Raw genomic sequence first — 20,756 nt, forward strand, 5'->3', positions numbered from 1 at the left:
TAGGCTCCGGCTAGACAGCCTTAGAAATTGTTTACCCCATGAGACTGCAGACCAGGTGGACCCTAGGCTTGGAGAAAACCATTTCTGGCAAGGCTTAATGGTGGTGAAGATTTTTTTTTTTGGAGTTGTTATAGAATCCAGATTGGTGATGGTAAGAAAATCAGGCTTTGGGAGGAGCAATGGAATGGACATAGCAACTTTGCCTTATGCTTCCCTAGGCTCTATTCCATAATGTTAGATCAAAACATCACGGTGCATGAGGGTTTTTGCAGGGGGTGTGGATAACCTAAATTCTCATATAGCTATGGTAGGCGGTAGGAAGGATCGGTGCGATATGCTAAGTCAAAAATGTTTTGATGTGTCTTTGAGTAATGATAGTGACAAACTAATCTGTCTCCTTACCACTTCTAGGCAATTCTCTATTAGCTCCATTTCTATGTTACTAGGAAAATTGCCCGTGCGTTGCAACGGGAGATCCAACTATAAAACACTATCATGATAGCGAGAATGGGCAAAAAAGAAAACATGAAAGGATTGCATATCATTTTTTTCCTTCGCAACTGCATCCTGGTTGACACCTTTTAGGCATGAATGCGTCATTGCCTAAGATCTTGACATTAATCCGCCTTAGCTCCGTCATGAAGCCCGGACGTTCGGCTTCACTGTAATGGATCGGCAAGGCATGGTAGCTTCGGTGAGCGCATGGCCTATAGGATGCCAAACGCGGTTGCGAAGGTCTTCGAGGCCTCGGCCAGCCACCCAATGTGCATCCTGGGCTCCAAGTCCTGCTATACCCAATAATTAACCTTAGGGGAGCACGCATTGGCACGAGGTGTGCATCCATGGCGAGGCTCAGCTGCCTAAGCATCCAGTCTAAAAGGCCCCCCACTCAGTGTTACTATGGGGTGGCAGGCGGCTGATGTCTCCACCATCTAGGGAAATATGCATATGTGTTGCAAGGGTAGGAAAAAAATCCCTTCAGCCATCCGTTTTAGTCCCTACAAACTACACGATCATAAATTGCCTCCTCAAATCGCACCTCCACTGTCCAAGGTTTTGGCTACCAAACCCTGGAAAAATACCGAGGGGGATGCGCTACCACGGGAACCGACAAATACCGAGCGGTTACTATTCAAAATATTTAAATGAATTTCAAATTCAAATTTATTTAAGCTACGTATACATATGTTTTATAGTCATTTTAGCCATCAATTTGCTAGTGTCACAGTGGTCATCTTCGCGCCTGCGTTTGAAGGCTGAGGTGGAGAGTTTGATCCCTACATGGGCTGTTTTAATTTTACAATACATTATATATTTTATTTTTCACAAATTCAGTGCAAAAAATGCAACCGTGGGAGTTGAATGCGAGACCTTTGTCTAAATGCTTAGGACCTTGCATGAAATATAATATTTGCTGCTTTAATTAACAATACATGTAGCGTTCAAATTCAAATTTTTGAATATTTTTGATGAAAACGCCACAGATCCATGGGAGCTCCGTAGTCCGCCAGAATTCTCACATCCCCTCTGTCACACCATCAGTCAGCAACAATCCTCACCATTGATTAATCTGATTGGAACCCATGTGCTTCAGCAAAGCACACACACATCGGCAAGGAAATATACATACTGTAGTACAGAGGGTGTCAAAGAAAGCATACGTAAACTCTAGTACAGAGGATGTTAATAAGAACTAAGCCATGCTGACTCACTGGAAAAAGCATGACCATGAAAATATAGTTAAGTATGGACTACTTTTGCATCCCAAGTACTCCTCTTGACAAAAAGCATCTACTCATCTGCAGAAGCTAATGATAGTTGCATCAGCACAAAATTAATACTAATGACAATGGACATGTTATGCAGTTTAGAACTTCGATTAGCTGCACATTTATACAAAAGCCAATGCGTACTGCATGAGAGTTCGCAGACGCTGCTCTATGAGGCTGCAAGAAAAGTCAGTTTATTGAAACAAAAAGTTTGTGCTAAAATTTATCAATAGGCTTTTTAACACGGGCTTTACCTAGCAGCCGACGAGCCTGACGATAATGAAAGCTGAATAAAACTGTTGCTTGTTGATGATTTGGTGCGGCATACAAGAGTATATAAGAGGGTACAAACCGACTTGGGGTAGGGGTACAAAACTGACTTGGACTAGAAGTCGTATACCATAATGACTACTCTAACATCCCCCCGCAGTATCAACGGCAGGCTCGACGACGTTGAGACTGAAACAGATATCTTGAAACGGCTTAGTAGGCAGTGCCTTGGTGAAAATGTCAGCAAACTGAGCCGTAGAAGGAACATGAAGCACCCGAACCTGACCAAGAGCAACCTTTTCACAAACAAAATGAATATCAATCTCAATATGCTTTGTGCGTCGGTGTTGAACTGGATTGCTGGTCATGTAGACTGCTGATATGTTGTCACAGTAGACAATAGTGGCCTGCTCAATAGGCCTGTGTAGCTTGGAGAGTAACTGCCGAATCCAGATTGTATCTGCAATGGCATGTGCCACAGCACGATACTCAGCCTCGGCCGGCGAACGTGAGACTGTAACCTGTCTTTTCGAAGACCAAGAAATCAAATTGTTACCAAGAAAAACACAAAAACCGGAAGTGGGCCTTCGAGTGTCAGGACAACCAGCCCAGTCTGCATCAGAGTATGCGGTAAGCGAGTTTGGAGAAGAATTATTGAGGTGGAGACCATGATTGAGAGTTCCTTTTAAATACCGAAGAATGCGTTTAACATGATTATAGTGAGGAACCCGGGGATCATGCATATAGAGACATGCTTGTTGAACAGCAAAAGAGATTTCAGGACGAGTAATGGTGAGATATTGGAGAGCACCTGTTAGGCTACGATAGAGAGTAGGATCGGAAAAGGGTTCACCGGTAGCCGAAAGTTTAAAACTAGTATCGACAGGAGTGCGAGATGATTGACAGTCAAGCATACCAGCACGATTAAGAAGATCAAGAATATACTGGCGTTGGGAAAGAAAAAGGTTGGAGGAATCTCGAACAACAGCAATGCCTAAGAAATGATGAAGGAGTCCTAGGTCAGTCATAGAAAATTCAGATCTAAGAAGAGAGACAATATGATCTAAGTACTTTTGAGAGGAGGCGGTAAGAATGATATCATCTACATAGAGAAGTAAATAGGCAGTGTCAGAAGTTTGATGATACACAAAAAGAGAGGTGTCGGAGAGAGATGGAGTGAAGCCTATTGTTTGAATGAAGGAGGAGAAGCGTTGAAACCAAGCTCGTGGGGCCTGTTTAAGACCGTAGAGAGATTTCTGAAGAAGACATACATGAGTTGGAAAGGATGGATTTTCAAAACCCAGACGTTGCTGGCAGTAGACAGTTTCTTGAAGGGAACCATGGAGGAAAGCATTTTTAACATCAAGTTGGTGAATGGGCCATGAAGAGGAGACAGCAACACTAAGAACGGTCCGAATGGTGCTAGGTTTAACAACAGGAGAGAAGGTTTCTTCGTAATCAATTCCTTGTTGCTGAGAAAAGCCACGACAAACCCACCTGGCTTTATATCGTGAGAGGCTCCCATCGGAGTGGAACTTTTGGCGAAAAATCCATTTGCCAGAAACAATATTTGCATTGGGAGGACGAGGAACAAGTTGCCAGGTGTTGTTTTGAAGTAAAGCATTATATTCTTCTTGAATGGCAGCGGCCCAATTGGGATCAAGTAGAGCAGTTTTGTAATTATTTGGAAGAGAAGTGAGAGATACGGAGGTATGAAGGTTTAGGCGGTCTTGGGGTTGATGAAATCCTGATTTGGCCCTAGTACGCATGCGATGATCATTAATCGGGGCTGCTGTAGGAATAGCACGAGGGGGTAAGGTGGGTACTGGTGAGTCCGGCGCAGCGGAAGAGTCGGACGAAGGAGTAGGGCTGGGTGGTGGAGTGGGAGCAGGGCTGGGTGGTGGAGTGGGAGCAGGGCTGGGTGGTGGAGTGGGAGTAGGGGCCGGGGGTGTTGGGGAGGGAGCAGGGGTCGGGGGTGTTGGGGACGTTTCAGGTGGGGTGAGTGTATGGTTGGGATTGGCTATGGTGGGTGTTAATGGTGGTGGTGATAAGTTGTGTTCGGCAGGTAGGGGAGTATATAGTTGGAAAGGACGGGGAGAGGGGGTGTTTGCGGAGCTAGGGGTGTTGGATGGTGTAGTAGTGCGTTGTGAGAAAGGAAAAATGTGCTCAGCAAACGTGACATGACGAGAGACATGAACGTGTCCGGTGTGAAGGTCGAGACAGCGATAGCCTTTGTGCTTGTCAGAGAAGCCGAGAAAAGCACATGGGATAGAGTGTGGTGACAATTTATTTGCAGAAGTGGCCTAGGCATTGGGAAAACAGAGACAGCCGAAAACACGAACCGCGGAGTAGTCGGGGTGGGAAAGAAAGAGGGAATAATAGGGAGTAGTGTTGGGTTTAGTTTTAGAAGGTCGAATATTTAGAAGGAAGGTGGCCATGTGTAGGGCTTCAGCCCAAAACTTGGGAGGCATAGATGATTGAATGAGGAGAGTGCGAACTATATCATTGAGGGTGCGAAGAGAGCGTTCTGCTTTACCATTTTGAGGGGAGGTGTAGGGACATGAGAACCTAAGCAGGATGCCATGTTGTAAGAAGAAAGTACGATTTTTAATGTTATCAAACTCGCGACCATTGTCACATTGGATAAAGCGAATTGGGAGGAAGAAGTGAACAGACACATAGCGTTGAAAATTAAGGAAAAGAGAATGGACCTCGGATTTGTTGCGTAGAGGAAAAGTCCAGACAAAGTGGGTGAAATCATCTAGGATAACAAGGTAGTATTTAAAACCCGAAACACTTGCAATGGGAGAGGTCCATAAATCACAATGTATTAATTCAAAGGGATAAGTGCTACAAGAACTAGAGGAACTAAAGGGAAGACGCACATGTTTGCCTAATTGACAAGACTCGCAAAACACAGAATTATGAGAGTCCCTATTACATGGTATGGTAAATTCACTAAGCATAGAAGCTAAGACGGCGGGGATGGGATGGCCCAAGCGACGATGCCAGAATTCGACGTAGGCCAGCATGGATGTTGGAGGGGTGGCGGCAGGAACTCCATTAAGAGAATAAAGATCACCGGAGCTATTGAAGCGAGCGATCTCGGCCTTGGTCAGGTAATCCTTCACAGAGAAACCAAAAGGGTCAAATTCAGCCGAAACTAGATTGTTGCAAGTAAATTGGCAAACAGAGATAAGATTTTTAATGAGGGCGGGTGCAACTAGAACATCGCGAAGTAATCCTTCACGATGGTGAAGGCAGTAGGGCCGGCTGGGGAGTGTAGTAGGCATTGGCCGGCTGTGGTGGGGGTGGCGTCGGGAGCAGGGCCGGCTGAGGTGTGTAGTAGGCGCCGCCGTCGGTGTTGTAATGACCATAAGGAGCATACGTCGGGGCGGCGTGATAGGCATTGGCCGGCTGTCGGGGGTTGAGAACCCCGGGAGCACCAGTAGGCGGCCGAAGGCCGGGTTGCCAGGCACCTGAGTATGCCGGCGGAGCACCGAGGGTGGACGGAGCAGACCAGGGCATGGGCCATGCTTGAACAAGCCCCGTCCAAGGATCATGAGGAGGCCGCCATGCAACCGCAGATGGAGCACTGGTGGGTGGTGCAGGACTCGGTGCTGGTGATGTCGTAGGCGGAACCGAACGAGTCGACGGCGGCCTGTAGATAGGGTTTTTGCCGCGGTAGTTCGGACTAGGACGCCAGCCTGGGGGCGGTTGAACAGATGACGATGCGGACGGCCCGGCGGCAGGAGCCGGCCTGGAAGGCGGCGCTGGTGTAGACGACAGAGGAGGATGAGCCGCAGCATGAAAGACCTTGGGGCGAGAGTCCTTGCGAGCTTGTGTTTCCGCCGCGAGTTGTAGCAAGGAACGAACTTCAACGAAGGTAGGAGGGGGTCGTATCATCGGTATGAACGAGGCTTGCTTGTCAAAGTCTTCGCTGAGGCCGACGACGACGATATTGATTAGCTGTGAGTCGCTAACTGTATCGCCGAGTTCGCGGAGCTCATCACCAATGGTCTTAACGCGCTGGCAGAACAGGTTCACCGGGGCGTCTCCTTGCACCATATTGCGAAGCTCGGTGTGGAGAGCGTTTTTCCGAGCGTCGGTGTTGCTTTGGAAGAGCTGACGGAGGGAGTGCCAGATGTTGGCAGCGGTGGCGCCGTCGTGATTGAGCATGTTGAAGATCTCGGTGGTGATGCGGGTGTAGAACCACTGGACGATCGCGAGATCGTCTTTCAACCATTGCGGATCGTCGGGGCGGGGAAGAAAGTTAGCGGCGACATGCGAGCGCAGGTTGCAGCGGCCGAGGTGGAGATCGAAGAGATGTCTCCAATGGTAGTAGTTGTGGGCGGCGAGATCAAGAACTATGGGGATGTAGGGACTGGCGTCGGAGATTGTGTCAGCAAGAGATATTGGTGCGGCGAGGATGGGTGCAGGGTAGTTTTGTGGAGCTATGGTGAGAGCCGAGAGAGAAGCGGCCGTGGCGTTGGCAGCCTTGGCGATGAGTGTGGCCCGGTGCTCGAAGTAGCCGGGTGGCGGCGGCGGCGGTGGCGTTGGCGGAGCCATACCCTAAACCCTAGGACCGGTATCTGATACCATGAAAGCTGAATAAAACTGTTGCTTGTTGATGATTTGGTGCGGCATACAAGAGTATATAAGAGGGTACAAACCGACTTGGGGTAGGGGTACAAAACTGACTTGGACTAGAAGTCGTATACCATAATGACTACTCTAACAGCCGACGAGCCTGGCGATAAGCCTTGACATACCCACCAATACTTGCATAGAGTCGTAGCACTCTTAGTCCTGCTCTAGCCTTGACATACCCACCAATACTGCTTCACGCCTCACATCGTTGGAAGCCAGCGCGCACACCTAGCCGTCACTCCTAGCGCTTGGGATAGGAGATCATCCTTGCATAGAGTCGTAGCACTCTTAGTCCTGCTCTAGCCTTGACATACCCACCAATACTGCTTCACGCCTCACATCGTTGGACGCCAGCGCGCACACCTAGCCGTCACTCCTAGCGCCAGGGCCGGTGGCTGGATTCGTCCATGAAGTTGGGCATCTCTGCAACATGTGGTCACCGCCGCCCACAAATTTTCAGGGCAAAAACTCTAACTCCCTGCTACAGCCGGACTCGCGTCGTCACCCACACCCAGGGGTAGGCGCTCGCGCCTGATCCCCATGGCCCGCACCCATGCGCCGTCACGGTGGCCTCCTTCCTCTGGCCCCCCTCCCCTCTCTTTTGAGACCATGGTCCCCTCCATCACCTCTCTCCTCCGACGCTATGAGCTCTGCTCGCATCTGCCATGGCGCCCGCTGCCTCCTTTGCTCGCCTCGGCGCCACTCCACCGGCTGCTTCGCCCCGTCGCACCCGGTTCTCCCTTCCCTTTATGCCGGCACCGGGAGCTCCCGCACCTTGCCCCACTGTTTTGCTTCAGTAGCACTACCCAGGGGTCTGATAACCCACAAGCATAGGGGATCGCAACAGTTTTCGAGGGTAGAGTATTCAACCCAAATTTATTGATTCGACACAAGGGGAGCCAAAGAATATTCTCAAGTATTAGCAGTTGAGTTGTCAATTCAACCACACTTGGAAAACTTAATATCTGCCGCAAAGTATTTAGTAGAAAAGTAGTATGGAAGTAACGGTAACGGTGGCTAAAGTAATGGTAGCAGTTTTGTAGTAATTGTAACAGTGGCAACGGTAAAGTAACTAAGCAAAGATCAATATGTGAAAAGCTCGTAGGCATTGGATCAGTGATGGATAATTATGTCGGATGTGATTCCTCATGCAACAGTTATAACATAGGGTGAGACATAACTAGTTCCAGTTCATCAATGTAATGTAGGCATGCATGTTTTCCGAATATAGTCATACGTGCTTATGGAAAAGAACTTGCATGACATCTTTTGTCCTACCCTCCCGTGGCAGCGGGGTCCTATTGGAAACTAAGGGATATTAAGGCCTCCTTTTAATAGAGTACCGGACCAAAGCATTAGCACTTAGTGAATACATGAACTCCTCAAACTACGGTCATCACCGGGAGTCGTCCCGATTATTGTCACTTCGGGGTTACCAGATCATAACACATAGTAGGTGACTATTGACTTGCAAGATAGGATCAAGAACTCACATATATTCATGAAAACATAATAGGTTCAGATTTGAAATCATGGCACTCGGGCCCTAGTGACAAGCATTAAGCATAGTAAAGTCATACCAACATCAATCTTAGAACATAGTGGATACTAGGGATCAAACCCAAACAAAACTAACTCGATTACATGGTAAATCTCATCCAACCCATCACCATCCAGCAAGCCTACGATGGAATTACTCACGCACGGCGGTGAGCATCATGAAATTGGTGATGGAGGAAGGTTGATGAAGATGACGGCGATAGATTCCCCTCTCCGGAGCCCCGAACGGACTCCAGATCAACCCTCCCGAGAGAGATTAGGGCTTGGCGGCGGCTCCGTATCGTAAAACGCGATGAATCCTTCTCTCTGATTTTTTTCTCCCCGAACGTGAATATATAGAGTTCGAGTTGACGTCGGTGGAGCCTCAGGGGGCCCACGAGGCAGGGGCGCGCCCCAGGGGGGTGGGCGCGCCCTCCACCCTCGTGGACAGGGTGTGGCCCCCTGGTGTTGATTCTTTCGCCAGTATTTTTTATTCCAAAAATATTCTCCGTGAAGTTTCAGGTCATTCCGAGAACTTTTATTTCTGCACAAAAATAACACCATGGCAATTCTGCTGAAAACAGCGTCAGTCCGGGTTAGTTCCATTCAAATCATGCAAGTTAGAGTCCAAAACAAGGGCAAAAGTGTTTGGAAAAGTAGATACGATGGAGACGTATCAACTCCCCCAAGCTTAAACCTTTGCTTGTCATCAAGCAATTCAGTTGACAAACTGAAAGTGATAAAGAAAAACTTTTACAAACTCTGTTCGCTCTTGTTGTTGCAAATATGTAAAGCCAGCATTCAAGTTTTCAGCAAACATTATGAACTAACCACATTCACAATAACACTTAGGTCTCATGTTTACTCATATCAATGACATAATCAACTAGCAAGCAATAATAATAAATCTCGGATGACAACACTTTCTCAAAACAATCATGATATGATATAACAAGATGGTATCTCGCTAGCCCTTTCTGAGACCGCAAAACATAAATGCAAAGCGCCTCTGAAGATCAAGGACTGACTAAACATTGAATTCATGGTAAAAGAGGTCCAGTCACAGTCATACTCAATGTAAACTAATAGTAATGGATGCAAATGACAGAGGTGCTCTCCAACTAGTGCTTTTTAATAAGAGGATGATGACTCAACATAAAAGTAAATAGATAAGCCCTTCGCAGAGGGAAGCAGGGATTTGTAGAGGTGCCAGAGCTCGAGTTTTGAAACAGAGATAAATAATATTTTGAGTGGTATACTTTCATTGTCAACATAACAACCAAGAGATCTCGATATCTTCCATGCTACACACATTATAGGAGGTTCCCAAACAGAAAGGTAAAGTTTTTACTCCCCCTCCACCAACAAGCACACTCCACGGCTGGTCCGAAACAACGGGTACCGTCCATACCAACAACAATCTTGGGGGAGTTTTGTTTGCAATTATTTTGATTTGATTATGGGACTGGGCATCCCGGTTACCGGGCATTTTCTCGTCAGTGAGGAGCGAAGTCCACTCCTCGTGAGAATAACCCACCTAGCATGGAAGATATAGACAACCCTAGTTGATACATGAGCTATTCGAGCATACAAAACAGAATTTCATTTGAAGGTTTAGAGTTTGGCACATACAAATTTACTTGGAACGGCAGGTAGATACCGCATATAGGAAGGTATGGTGCACTCATATGGAATAACTTTGGGGTTTATGGAATTGGATGCACAAGCAGTATTCCCACTTAGTACAAGTGAAGGCTAGAAAAAGACTGGGAAGCGACCAACTAGAGAGCGACAACAGTCATGAACATGCATTAAAATTAATTAACACTGAGTGCAAGCATGAGTAGGATATAATTCACCATGAACATAAATATCATGGAGGCTATTTTGATTTTGTTTCAACTACATGCGTGAACATGTGCCAAGTCAAGCCGCTTGAATCGTTCAAAGGAGGATACCATCCTATCATACCACATCACAACCATTTTAATAGCATGTTGGCACGCAAGGTAAACCATTATAAACTCCTAGCAAATTAAGCATGGCATGAGCAACTATAATCTCTAATTGTCATTGCAAACATGTTTCATTCATAATAGGTTGAATCAGGAACGATGAACTAATCATATTTACAAAAACAAGATAGGTCGAGTTCATACCAGCTTCTCTTATCTCAATCAGTCCATCATATATCGTCATTATTGCCTTTCACTTGCACGACCGAACGGTGTGGATAATAATAATAGTGCACGTGCATTGGACTAAGCTGGAATCTAAAAGCATTTAATACAAGGAAGAAAACAAAGTAATATGGGCTCTTGGTTAAATCAACAATAATGCATATAAGAGCCACTCAACATTTTCATCATATAAGAGCAAAAGAAGAACGAGAAATATTTTTGGGTTTTCTTTTAATTATTACTACTACAGGCATGGAAAGTAAACTAGCTAAAAGCTACAACTAATTTTGTTTTGTTTTTCTTAAGGTTTTTCAAACACACAAGAAGAAAGCTTAGAAAAGAAAATAAACTGGCATGGATAGTACAATGAAAAAGTATGAGCACCGACAACTAGACTGAGTGTGTGAACATGAATGTAATGTCGGTGAGCAATACGTACTCCCCCAAGCTTAGGCTTTTGGCCTAAATTGGTCTATGCCTAGGATCAAAGTGGTCCTCTCCAGTGTACTGAGGAGGATCCTCGGGGTGCCACTGGTTAGCGAGCTCTTGCGGATCCCACTGATAAATAGACTCCTGATATGGATCAGGAGATGGCTCTGGCTCTGGGGATCGTGTTCGCTCCCAATATGCATAGATGTCATCGGGCAGGATGATGTATGTGCCTGAATAAATATTAAACAAAGAAGGTGCAGGCAGGGTAATAATCTGACAAGTCTTTTCAGTGAATACCAGGTTATAAATGAGTCTCTTCTCCTTATCATCGCAAATAAAATCATGTGCTACCATACTTTTATAGTCCAAGAAAATAGGGGGCAGCACTTTTTCTTCTTTCTCATAGTGTCTAATAGGTATCTCAAAATATTTAGCAAGACGCGAAGCAAAGATACCTCCAAAAATGGGGCCCTTTGTACGGTTTAGACTCAACCGTTTAGCAACCATAGCGCCTAAACTGAAAGTTCTGTCATGGAGTAAAGCATGGCGCAAAATGGCGAGGTCGGGGGCACTGAGGCCCCCACTGTTCCCACGACCAATTAAACATCTACTAGCAAATATTGCATAGTAACGTAGAACAGGAAAATATATACTAGTAGTTCTTGCATCTGACACTTTTCTCTTTTCCCCTACATCAATTTCATCAATGAATTCTGCCACATCACTAGGATGTGGTTCCTCGACGCTGCCCTCAAAAGGCAACTTGCAGGCCACACAAAAATCATAGAGTGACATCTCCTTAAACTCATCATATAAATAAAAATCTACTGAAGATGGTGATCTCCTAGCATGGAAATGAAAATTTTGCACAAAAATATTAGTAAGTAGGAGATACTGTTCGAGCTAGTCGCGGAGGAAGTCGGTGAGCCCTGCATTATCAGCCAAGTAATAAAAATCTTCATAAATTCCGGCGGCTCGCAAGAACTCATCACAAGGCCATTCACACGGCCGAACCTCCGCGGTGCGAGGAAGATTATATTTGGGCTTCTTATACTCTTCACTTTGCTTATCCTTCGAGCTTCGGCTCGAAGAGCCTCTCAACAATCTCTTCAACATTTTCTCCCTCTGAAAAAATTAGTGACTCAAAATAAAAGTGAACCAAACTCAACAAGATTGATAGCAACTACTCCCACAAGTTCCTAGAGGCTATATCATGCATGAGAACTAATTGGGACCAAATAAATTTGACATGCAAGCTCAAGAACAGGGTCACCTAAGCAGCAAAAATTTGCAATAAATAAGCACTAGAACAAAAACTAATTGGACCATTGGAGGAGTCACATACCGGAGAACAATCCCCCAAAGCAGTTTTGTGAATGGAGCTTTGAGCAAGGAGATCGAAAATGGCAGAAAAATGAGCTAGAACACGGGTTTGAGCTTGGTGAGGATTTTTTCTGGAGGAAGAAGAAGTGTGTGGGTGCTGGAGTAAGTGGAGGAGGGCCACGTGGGGCCCATGAGGCAGGGGGCGCGCCCCAGGTGGGTGGGCGCGCCCTGGACCCTCGTGGCCAGGTGGTGGCTCCCCCGGTGTGTTCTCAGTGCCAGATATTCTTGAATATTCTACAAAAAATCATATTTCATTTTCGGGACGTTTGGAGAACTTTTATTTTCGGGGTATTTTTTATTGCAAGGATAATTTAGAAAACAGACAGAAAATACTATTTTTACTTTATTTAATCTAAATAACATAAAGTAAAAGGAGGGTACAGAGAGTTGTGCTTTCTAACTTCATCCATCTCATGTTCATCAAAAGGAATCCATTAACAAGGTTGATCAAGTCTTGTTAACAAACTCATTCCGAATCGCATGAAACCGTAGAATTTTCGAATAGCACTAGGTTACCTCCACGGGGATATGAACGTCCCCAACAATAAGAATATCATATTTCTTCTTGACAGTAGGAAGAGGAAATTCAAAACCGCCAATAGTAATCGTTAGAATTTTTCCAATAGAATTGATACTGTGGACTTGAGGTTGTTTCCTCGGAAAGTGTACCATATGCTCATTACCATTAACATGAAAGGTAACATTGCCTTTGTTGCAATCAATAACAGCCCCTGCAGTATTCAAAAAAGGTCTACCAAGGATAATCGACATACTATCGTCCTCGGGAATATCAAGAATAACAAAGTTCGTTAAAATAGTAACGTTTGCAACCACAACAGGCATGTCCTCACAAATGCCAATAGGTATAGCAGTTGATTTATTGGCCATTAACAAAGATATTTCAGTAGGTGTCAACTTATTCAAATCAAGTCTACGATATAAAGAGAAAGGCATAACACTAACACCGGCTCCAAGATCACATAAAGCAGTTTTAACATAGTTTCTTTTAATGGAGCATGGTATAGTTGGTACTCCTGGATCTCCTAGTTTCTTAGGTATTCCACCTTTTAAAGTACAATTAGCAAGCATGGTGGAAATTTCAGCTTCCGGTATCTTTCTTTTATTTGTGACAATATCTTTCATGTACTTAGCATAAGGATTCATTTTAAGCATATCAGTCAAACGCATACGCAAAAAGATAGGTCTAATCATTTCAGCAAAGCGCTCAAAATCCTCATCATCATTTTTCTTGGATGGTTTAGGAGGAAAAGGCATGGGTTTCTGAACCCATGGTTCTCTTTCTTTACCGTGCTTCCTAGCAACGAAGTCTCTCTTATCATAACGTTGATTCTTTGATTGTGGGTTATCAAGATCAACAGCAGGTTCAATCTCTACATCATTGTTATTACTAGGTTGAGCATCAACATGAACATCATCATTAACATTATCACTAGGTTCATGTTCATTACCAGGTTGTGTTTCAGCATCAGAAATAGAAATATCATTGGGATTCTCAAGTGTGTCAACAACAGGTTCACTGGAAGCATGCAAAGTCCTATCATTTTTCTTTTTCTTCTTTTTAGAAGGACTAGGTGCATCAACATTAGTCGTCTGAGAATCTTGCTCAATTCTCTTAGGGTGGCCCTCAGGATACAAAGGTTCCTGAGTCATTTTACCCCCTCTAGTCATAACTCTAACAGCATTATCATTTTTCTTATTATTTAATTCATTGAGCAAATCATTCTGAGCTTTAAGCACTTGTTCTACTTGGGTGGTAACCATAGAAGCATGTTTACTAATAAGTTTAAGTTCACCTTTAACTCTAGACATATAATCACTCAAGTGTTCAATCATATCAGCATTACGTTTCAATTGTCTACCAACATAAGCATTGAAGTTTTCTTGTTTGACAATAAAATCATCAAACTCATCCAAGCATTGGCTAGCAAACTTAGTAGATGGGATTTCACACTTATCATATCTATAGAGAGAATTTACCTTTACTACCTGTGTCGGGTTATCAAGACCATGTATTTCTTCAATAGGTGGTAAATTCTTAACATCTTCAGCTTTAATACCCTTCTCTTTCATAGATTTATTTGCCTCTTGCATATCTTCAGGACTGAGAAATAGAATACCCCTTTTCTTTGGAGTTGGCTTAGGAGTTGGTTCAGGAAGTGTCCAATCATTTTCACTACTCAACATATTATTCAATAGCAATTCAGCTTGATCAATAGTTCTTTCCCTGAAAACGCAACCAGCACAACTATCCAGGTGGTCTCTAGAAGCATCGGTTGTCCATTATAAAAGATATCAAGTATTTCATTTTTCTTAAGAGGATGATCAGGCAAAGCATTAAGTAATTGGAGAAGCCTCCCCCAAGCTTGTGGGAGACTCTCTTCTTCAATTTGCACAAAATTATATATTTCCCTTAAGGCAGCTTGTTTCTTATGAGCGGGGAAATATTTAGCAGAGAAGTAGTAAATCATATCCTGGGGACTACGCACACAACCAGGAGTAAGAGAATTAAACCATGTTTTAGCATCACCCTTTAATGAGAACGGAAATAACTTAAGGATATAGTAGTAATGAATTTTTTCCTCATGAGTAAATAGGGTGGCTATATCATTTAATTTAGTAAGATGTGCCACAACAGTTTCAGATTCATAGCCATAAAAAGGATCAGATTCAACCAAAGTAATTATCTCAGGATCGACAGAGAAATCATAATCCTTATCGGAAATACAGATAGGTGAAGTAGCAAAAGCAGGGTCATATTTCATTCTAGCATTCAATGATTTTTCTTTCAGCTTAGCTAACAGTTTCTTAAGGTCATATCTATCTTTGCAAGCAAAAAGATCTCTAGCAGTTTCTTCATCCATAACATAACCCTCAGGCACATCAGGCAATTCATATCTAGGGGGAGAGTCTTCATCATCACTTTCATCAATATTATCAGTTTCAATAATTTCATTCTCTCTAGCCCTAGCAAGTTGTTCATCAAGAACTTCACCTAATGGCACAGTAGTATCAAGCGTAGAAGTAGTTTCATCATAAGTATCATGCATAGCAGAAGTGGCATCATCAATAACATGCGACCTATCAGAATCAATAGCAGGTGTAGGTGTCACAAATTTACTCATAACAGAAGGTGAATAAAGTGCAGAGCTAGATGGCAGTTCCTTACCTCCCCTCGTAGTTGAGGGATAAATCTTGGTTTTTTCGTCTTTCAAGTTCCTCATAGTGATCAGCAGATATAAATCGCAAGTGGCTCAAAGAATAGAGCTATGCTCCCCGACAACGGCGCCAGAAAATAGTCTTGATAACCCACAAGTATAGGGGATCGCAACAGTTTTCAAGGGTAGAGTATTCAACCCAAATTTATTGATTCGACACAAGGGGAGCCATTTATTGATTCGACACAAGGGGAGCCAAAGAATATTCTCAAGTATTAGCAGTTGAGTTGTCAATTCAACCACACCTGGAAAACTTAATATCTGCAGTAAAGTATTTAGTAGCAAAGTAGTATGGAAGTAACGGTAATGGTGGCTAAAGTAACGGTAGCGGTTTTGTAGTAATTGTAACAATGGCAACGGTAAAGTAACTAAGCAACGATCAATATGTGAAAAGCTCGTAGGCATTGGATCAGTGATGGATAATTATGTCGGATGCGATTCCTCATGCAACAGTTATAACATAGGGTGACACAGAACTAGTTCCAGTTCATCAATGTAATGTAGGCATGTATTCCGAATATATTCATATGTGCTTATGGAAAAGAACTTGCATGACATTTTTGTCCTACCCTCCTGTGGCAGCAGGGTCCTATTGGAAACTAAGGGATATTAAGGCCTCCTTTTAATAGAGTACCAGACCAAAGCATTAACACTTAGTGAATACATGAACTCCTCAAACTACAGTCATCACCGGGAGTGGTCCCGATTATTGTCACTTCGGGGTTACCGGATCATAACACATAGTAGGTGACTATTGACTTGCAAGATAGGATCAAGAACTCACATATATTCATGAAAACATAATAGGTTCAGATTTGAAATCATGGCACTCGGGCCCTAGTGACAAGCATTAAGCATAGCAAAGTCATAGCAACATCAATCTTAGAACATAGTGGATACTAGGGATCAAACCCTAACAAAACTAACTCGATTTCTCATCCAACCCATCACCGTCCAGCAAGCCTACGATGAAATTACTCACGCATGGCGGTCAGCATCATGAAATTGGTTGTGGAGGAAGGTTGATGATGATGACGGCAACAGATTCCCCTCTCCGGAGCCCCGAACGGACTCCAGATCAGCCCTCCCGAGAGAGATTAGGGCTTGGCGGCGGCTCCGTATCGTAAAACGTGATGAATCCTTCTCTCTGATTTTTTTTCTCCCCGAACGTGAATATATAGAGTTGGAGTTGACATCGGTGGAGCCTCAGGGGGCCCACGAGGCAGGGGGGCGTGCCCTCCACCCTCGTGGACAGGGTGTGGCCCCCTGGTGTTGATTCTTTCGCCAGTATTTTTTTATTCCAAAAATATTCTCCGTGAAGTTTCAGGTCATTCCGAGAACTTTTATTTCTGCACAAAAATAACACCATGGCAATTCTGCTGAAAACAGCGTCAGTCCGAGTTAGTTCCATTCAAATCATGCAAGTTAGAGTCCAAAACAAGGGCAAACGTGTTTGGAAAAGTAGATACGATGGAGACGTATCAGGGTCTCACCTTCACCTCTGCCATCCATCTGTTGGCTGCTCCAGCAACATGCGCACCACCATCTACGTGTCAAAGGTTCTTCCGTTGGCCCATGCAAAGCCCGTCGTCCTCGTATTGCGCCGACCGCTCGTTGATGATTATGAATCAAGACATATATAAATCGGTAGGAAAGTGTGTATAAAAGCGAGATGGTACTATTTAATATGCGACATAATTGTTACTTGAACATACAACGGTGGCTAGATCATTTGGTACTACGTGTGTTGCGTTGCATAAGAGGTTGGGAGTTCGAACCCTCCCTTGATGCCTATTTTTTTGACTGGGCCGGCTGCCACCTCATGCGAGAAAACTCAGCTGCGACCTCGCGAGAGGATTAGTACCACCTCGCAAGAGAAAACTCGTTTTTTGCCTTTTAAATCTCAGCCGTTGATTTTTATAGTTAACATATAATTGACGGATATAAAACGGTGACGTATGGAGAACTATCGAATCTTCCGTCCTTGATTATTAGGTAAAGATACATAAATATGAGATTTTTTTTCCTATAGATTCTATGGAAAATAAAATCCCCTCTGAGAGTCAAAACATTCATCTGGTTGGGGTACCTTAAGTAGGGATGTGCTTATCAGAAGGGGAGGGGTGTGCCCCTAGCATTGTTTGCTTTGTGGAGCTGATGAGGCAAGAGCTCATCTCCTCTTTGATTGCCCTCTAGCTAGATACATCTAGAAGTGGTGAGTCACGTAATTGGTTTAACTGCAACTTTACTAATGTTTTAGATTGTATCACTGGTTGGCCGGGGGCTATGGGGAGAAGAACTAGAGACCTCATGGCTGTAGTTGTTGGAGTCATCTGTGGGTATTTTAAATACTAGGAACCAAGAGTGCTTTCGAAACCAATTCCCTAATGAACCTTGTGATGTCATCTATTGTATCTGCTACTGGATTGATCTATAAGGCTCTTTGCAGGTGAAGGAGGCCGCAAAGTTAGAACTGTAGCGTTGCAAAATATTACTGGCTCGAGCCGTGGGTGAGGTGTTCTCGGTGAGAGGAAGATGGAAGCATTGGATCATGAGGCTGACCTAAGAACCGGAGGAATTGCTCCTACTTTGCTGATGCCTTGATGCTAGGAAAAAGAAAGATGAAAAGATTGAACCCTAAAGATGCTGCACTTGTTTTGTTTTCTATTTTCTGTTCTGCTTGTTTAGAATGATTTTTCGAGGGGGTAAATTTTTAGGTTTTGCTAGTCTTTGATCACTCTTTTGGCTTTTGCTAATGTTGGCATGGGGATGTTGCCCCCTGCGGTGTTTCTGGCCTTTGATGAACGGTTGTGCTCTTTCGTTTGTTGGTTGGGTGTGTTGTGGAGAATACATCAGTCGGTTTTTGTTGAATCAAATCGGGGGAAACCCATTTATCAATTATTTTCTTGCATTTGGTGGATAATGATCCATTAGTTAAAGTTCTATCCATCCAAACTTCTTGAAAAAATACAGAGGTTCTCCTTACATAGAAGATGCCATGATAAATAGTTTAGGACTAGTGAAGGACATTTACTTGTGCATTCTTTTTCGGATGTCTTTCATTGCATTTTATGAGGTTTTCAATTCCACTCATTTTCACTTTTCAACAAAACTATATGCAGTGCTCATGATGCATAAAATAACTTACTATTGTTATTAACCGAAGACGATTGTGCTACAATTTTGTTTTGCAAATCTCAGTCACTTGAATCAACATCCTCGTCTTCGTCCCACCACGCATACATATCAACCAAATGTTACTTTTTTATAAAGTTAACTTCGATCTTTGACTTGTTAATGCACAATTTGAAGTAACGACCGAGTTTCCATTAAATCAGGGCAACCAGGAAAGAGCAAAACTTTTACAATGAACCACTTTGTACACTGGATACTACCTCCGTCCTCTGGTTTGTCAGCAGAGTGGACCTGACTTGAGGCGTACGTAGGTGTGATAAGGCAATGTTGGAGCAAGTAATTTGGATATTCCTATCGTGTCCCGGTCATTACTTGGTTCCCAAACTTTACAAGATAACCAAACCAAAGATTGCTGTCAGCGACCCGTCGGTGGTACTGTACTGGGATGCTGCTGCTGAGTTGATTAATTTTGTGGCTTGAGTGCATGGCGAACAAGATGGAACGAAGTAAAACAAGTGGAACTAAAATTCGATTGACCATGCACGCGCATGTGATGTGAGAGAAGGCTGAAGCAAAACTGGCTGGCGTGCACTCATTGAGCAGGGCGGCTCCACTGTTGCAGCGGCATGGTTCAGGATAAACAAACTATAGTCAACTCATTTTATAGCTGCTAAATTATGGTGTGTTTAACTTGTTCCATAATCAATCTACTATAACGATAAATTGACACCAAATGTATGTGATGCCCTCAGATGTCGGCTCTAGGAAAATACACACAGAAATATCGTATACAAGAGTGCTCTGTTCATCCGGTGGATTGTGTGCGCCAAGAGCAACTCAACGACTGCACATATAGGTTTGTGTATATACGTGTTCGAAAGGATTTAAGGTTCATAATTGATTACTCACGATGGCGCGGAAGAGAGCATTGCAGCTTGCAGGTCGTCGTCTCTGCTCATCAGGAAAACGATCGAGACGAGACGCGAAAAGGTCAGCGGATCGACCGCCAAACCCTGCGGAAAGTATCCATGGATTTGGTGAGCTTTGAGACTTCGTGCACAGTGCACGTGCACCCCAGCAGCAAAAGACCACATTCCCTTCGTACCATCACAATCACATTGCCAATATATATTTTTTGCATTCCTCATACTATCATTTCGATAGGGAAAAAATATCACCAACAATATCTTTTCCTCACTACTACACTCGCGCTCCTGATTTCTAACACCTCTCGCCTGTAATTCGTAGTTATATATACTACAAGAAAATTTGCTCACGATCGAACAACACCCCATTTTCCAACGAAAATGGGGAAGAAATGAAACAAAAGCATCAGCTAGCCGAGCTTAATTAATCCGTGCCTATCGATCGACGGTGCACCAGCACGACCCCCGGGCGACGGCGGCGAGCGGCGGCGGTGGCAACTCCGGTAGGGATATCGATCGGAGACGACACCGGAGGTCTCCACGCTTGACGTTGACCTCCAGCTGCAGGCCCCGCACGGTGGTAGCCGGCGGCATCACCACCGAGGCCGCAGCAAAGCCACCAGAGCTCCCCTCCGTAGGCGCCGCGCCCCCGCGGCTCGTAACCGTCGTCCGGCCACAGCACGTCCGCCTCCTGGAACTCCTCCGCCATGTCGCCGTCGCCGCCATGCCCGCCGGCGAAGGTGGAAGGGTAGGAGAGGAAGCCACCGGAGGACCCACCACCGAACGGCAGCAGGCTCGTCGACGAGGACGTCGAGCTCATCGATGAGGACGCCGCAGGGCCGTCGTCGTCGCTGCCGAACGACTCGCACGAGAACTCGACGGCGGCCGCGGCAGCGGAGTCGTACAGCTGATCCTGGAGGCTCCTCTCACGGTCCCGCGACGGCGGCGGCGTGTCGGGCCACAGCACGTCGGCCTCCTGGAGCTCCTCCATGGGCGCACCTCCGGCCAGGAAACTATTTCCGAGAGCAGCCAGGCAAGCCATTCTTGTAATATGGGTTGCGCGCGCCTTGCCGCAAGAGAGAAGCGCGTCGCATCGCCGTGTGTGATGACGTGACGTAGGGGGCACTCCTGGCCTTGATTAAATTTGGTTAACTGCGCAGCGCTCAGCAAAATGACAGATTATGTAATACTACGTACGTGACGCCACATGCCGTTCAATGCCGACTTTAACAATCG

The sequence above is a fragment of the Triticum aestivum genome, chromosome 1D (assembly GCF_018294505.1).
Source record: "Triticum aestivum cultivar Chinese Spring chromosome 1D, IWGSC CS RefSeq v2.1, whole genome shotgun sequence".
Lineage (NCBI taxonomy): Eukaryota > Viridiplantae > Streptophyta > Magnoliopsida > Poales > Poaceae > Triticum > Triticum aestivum.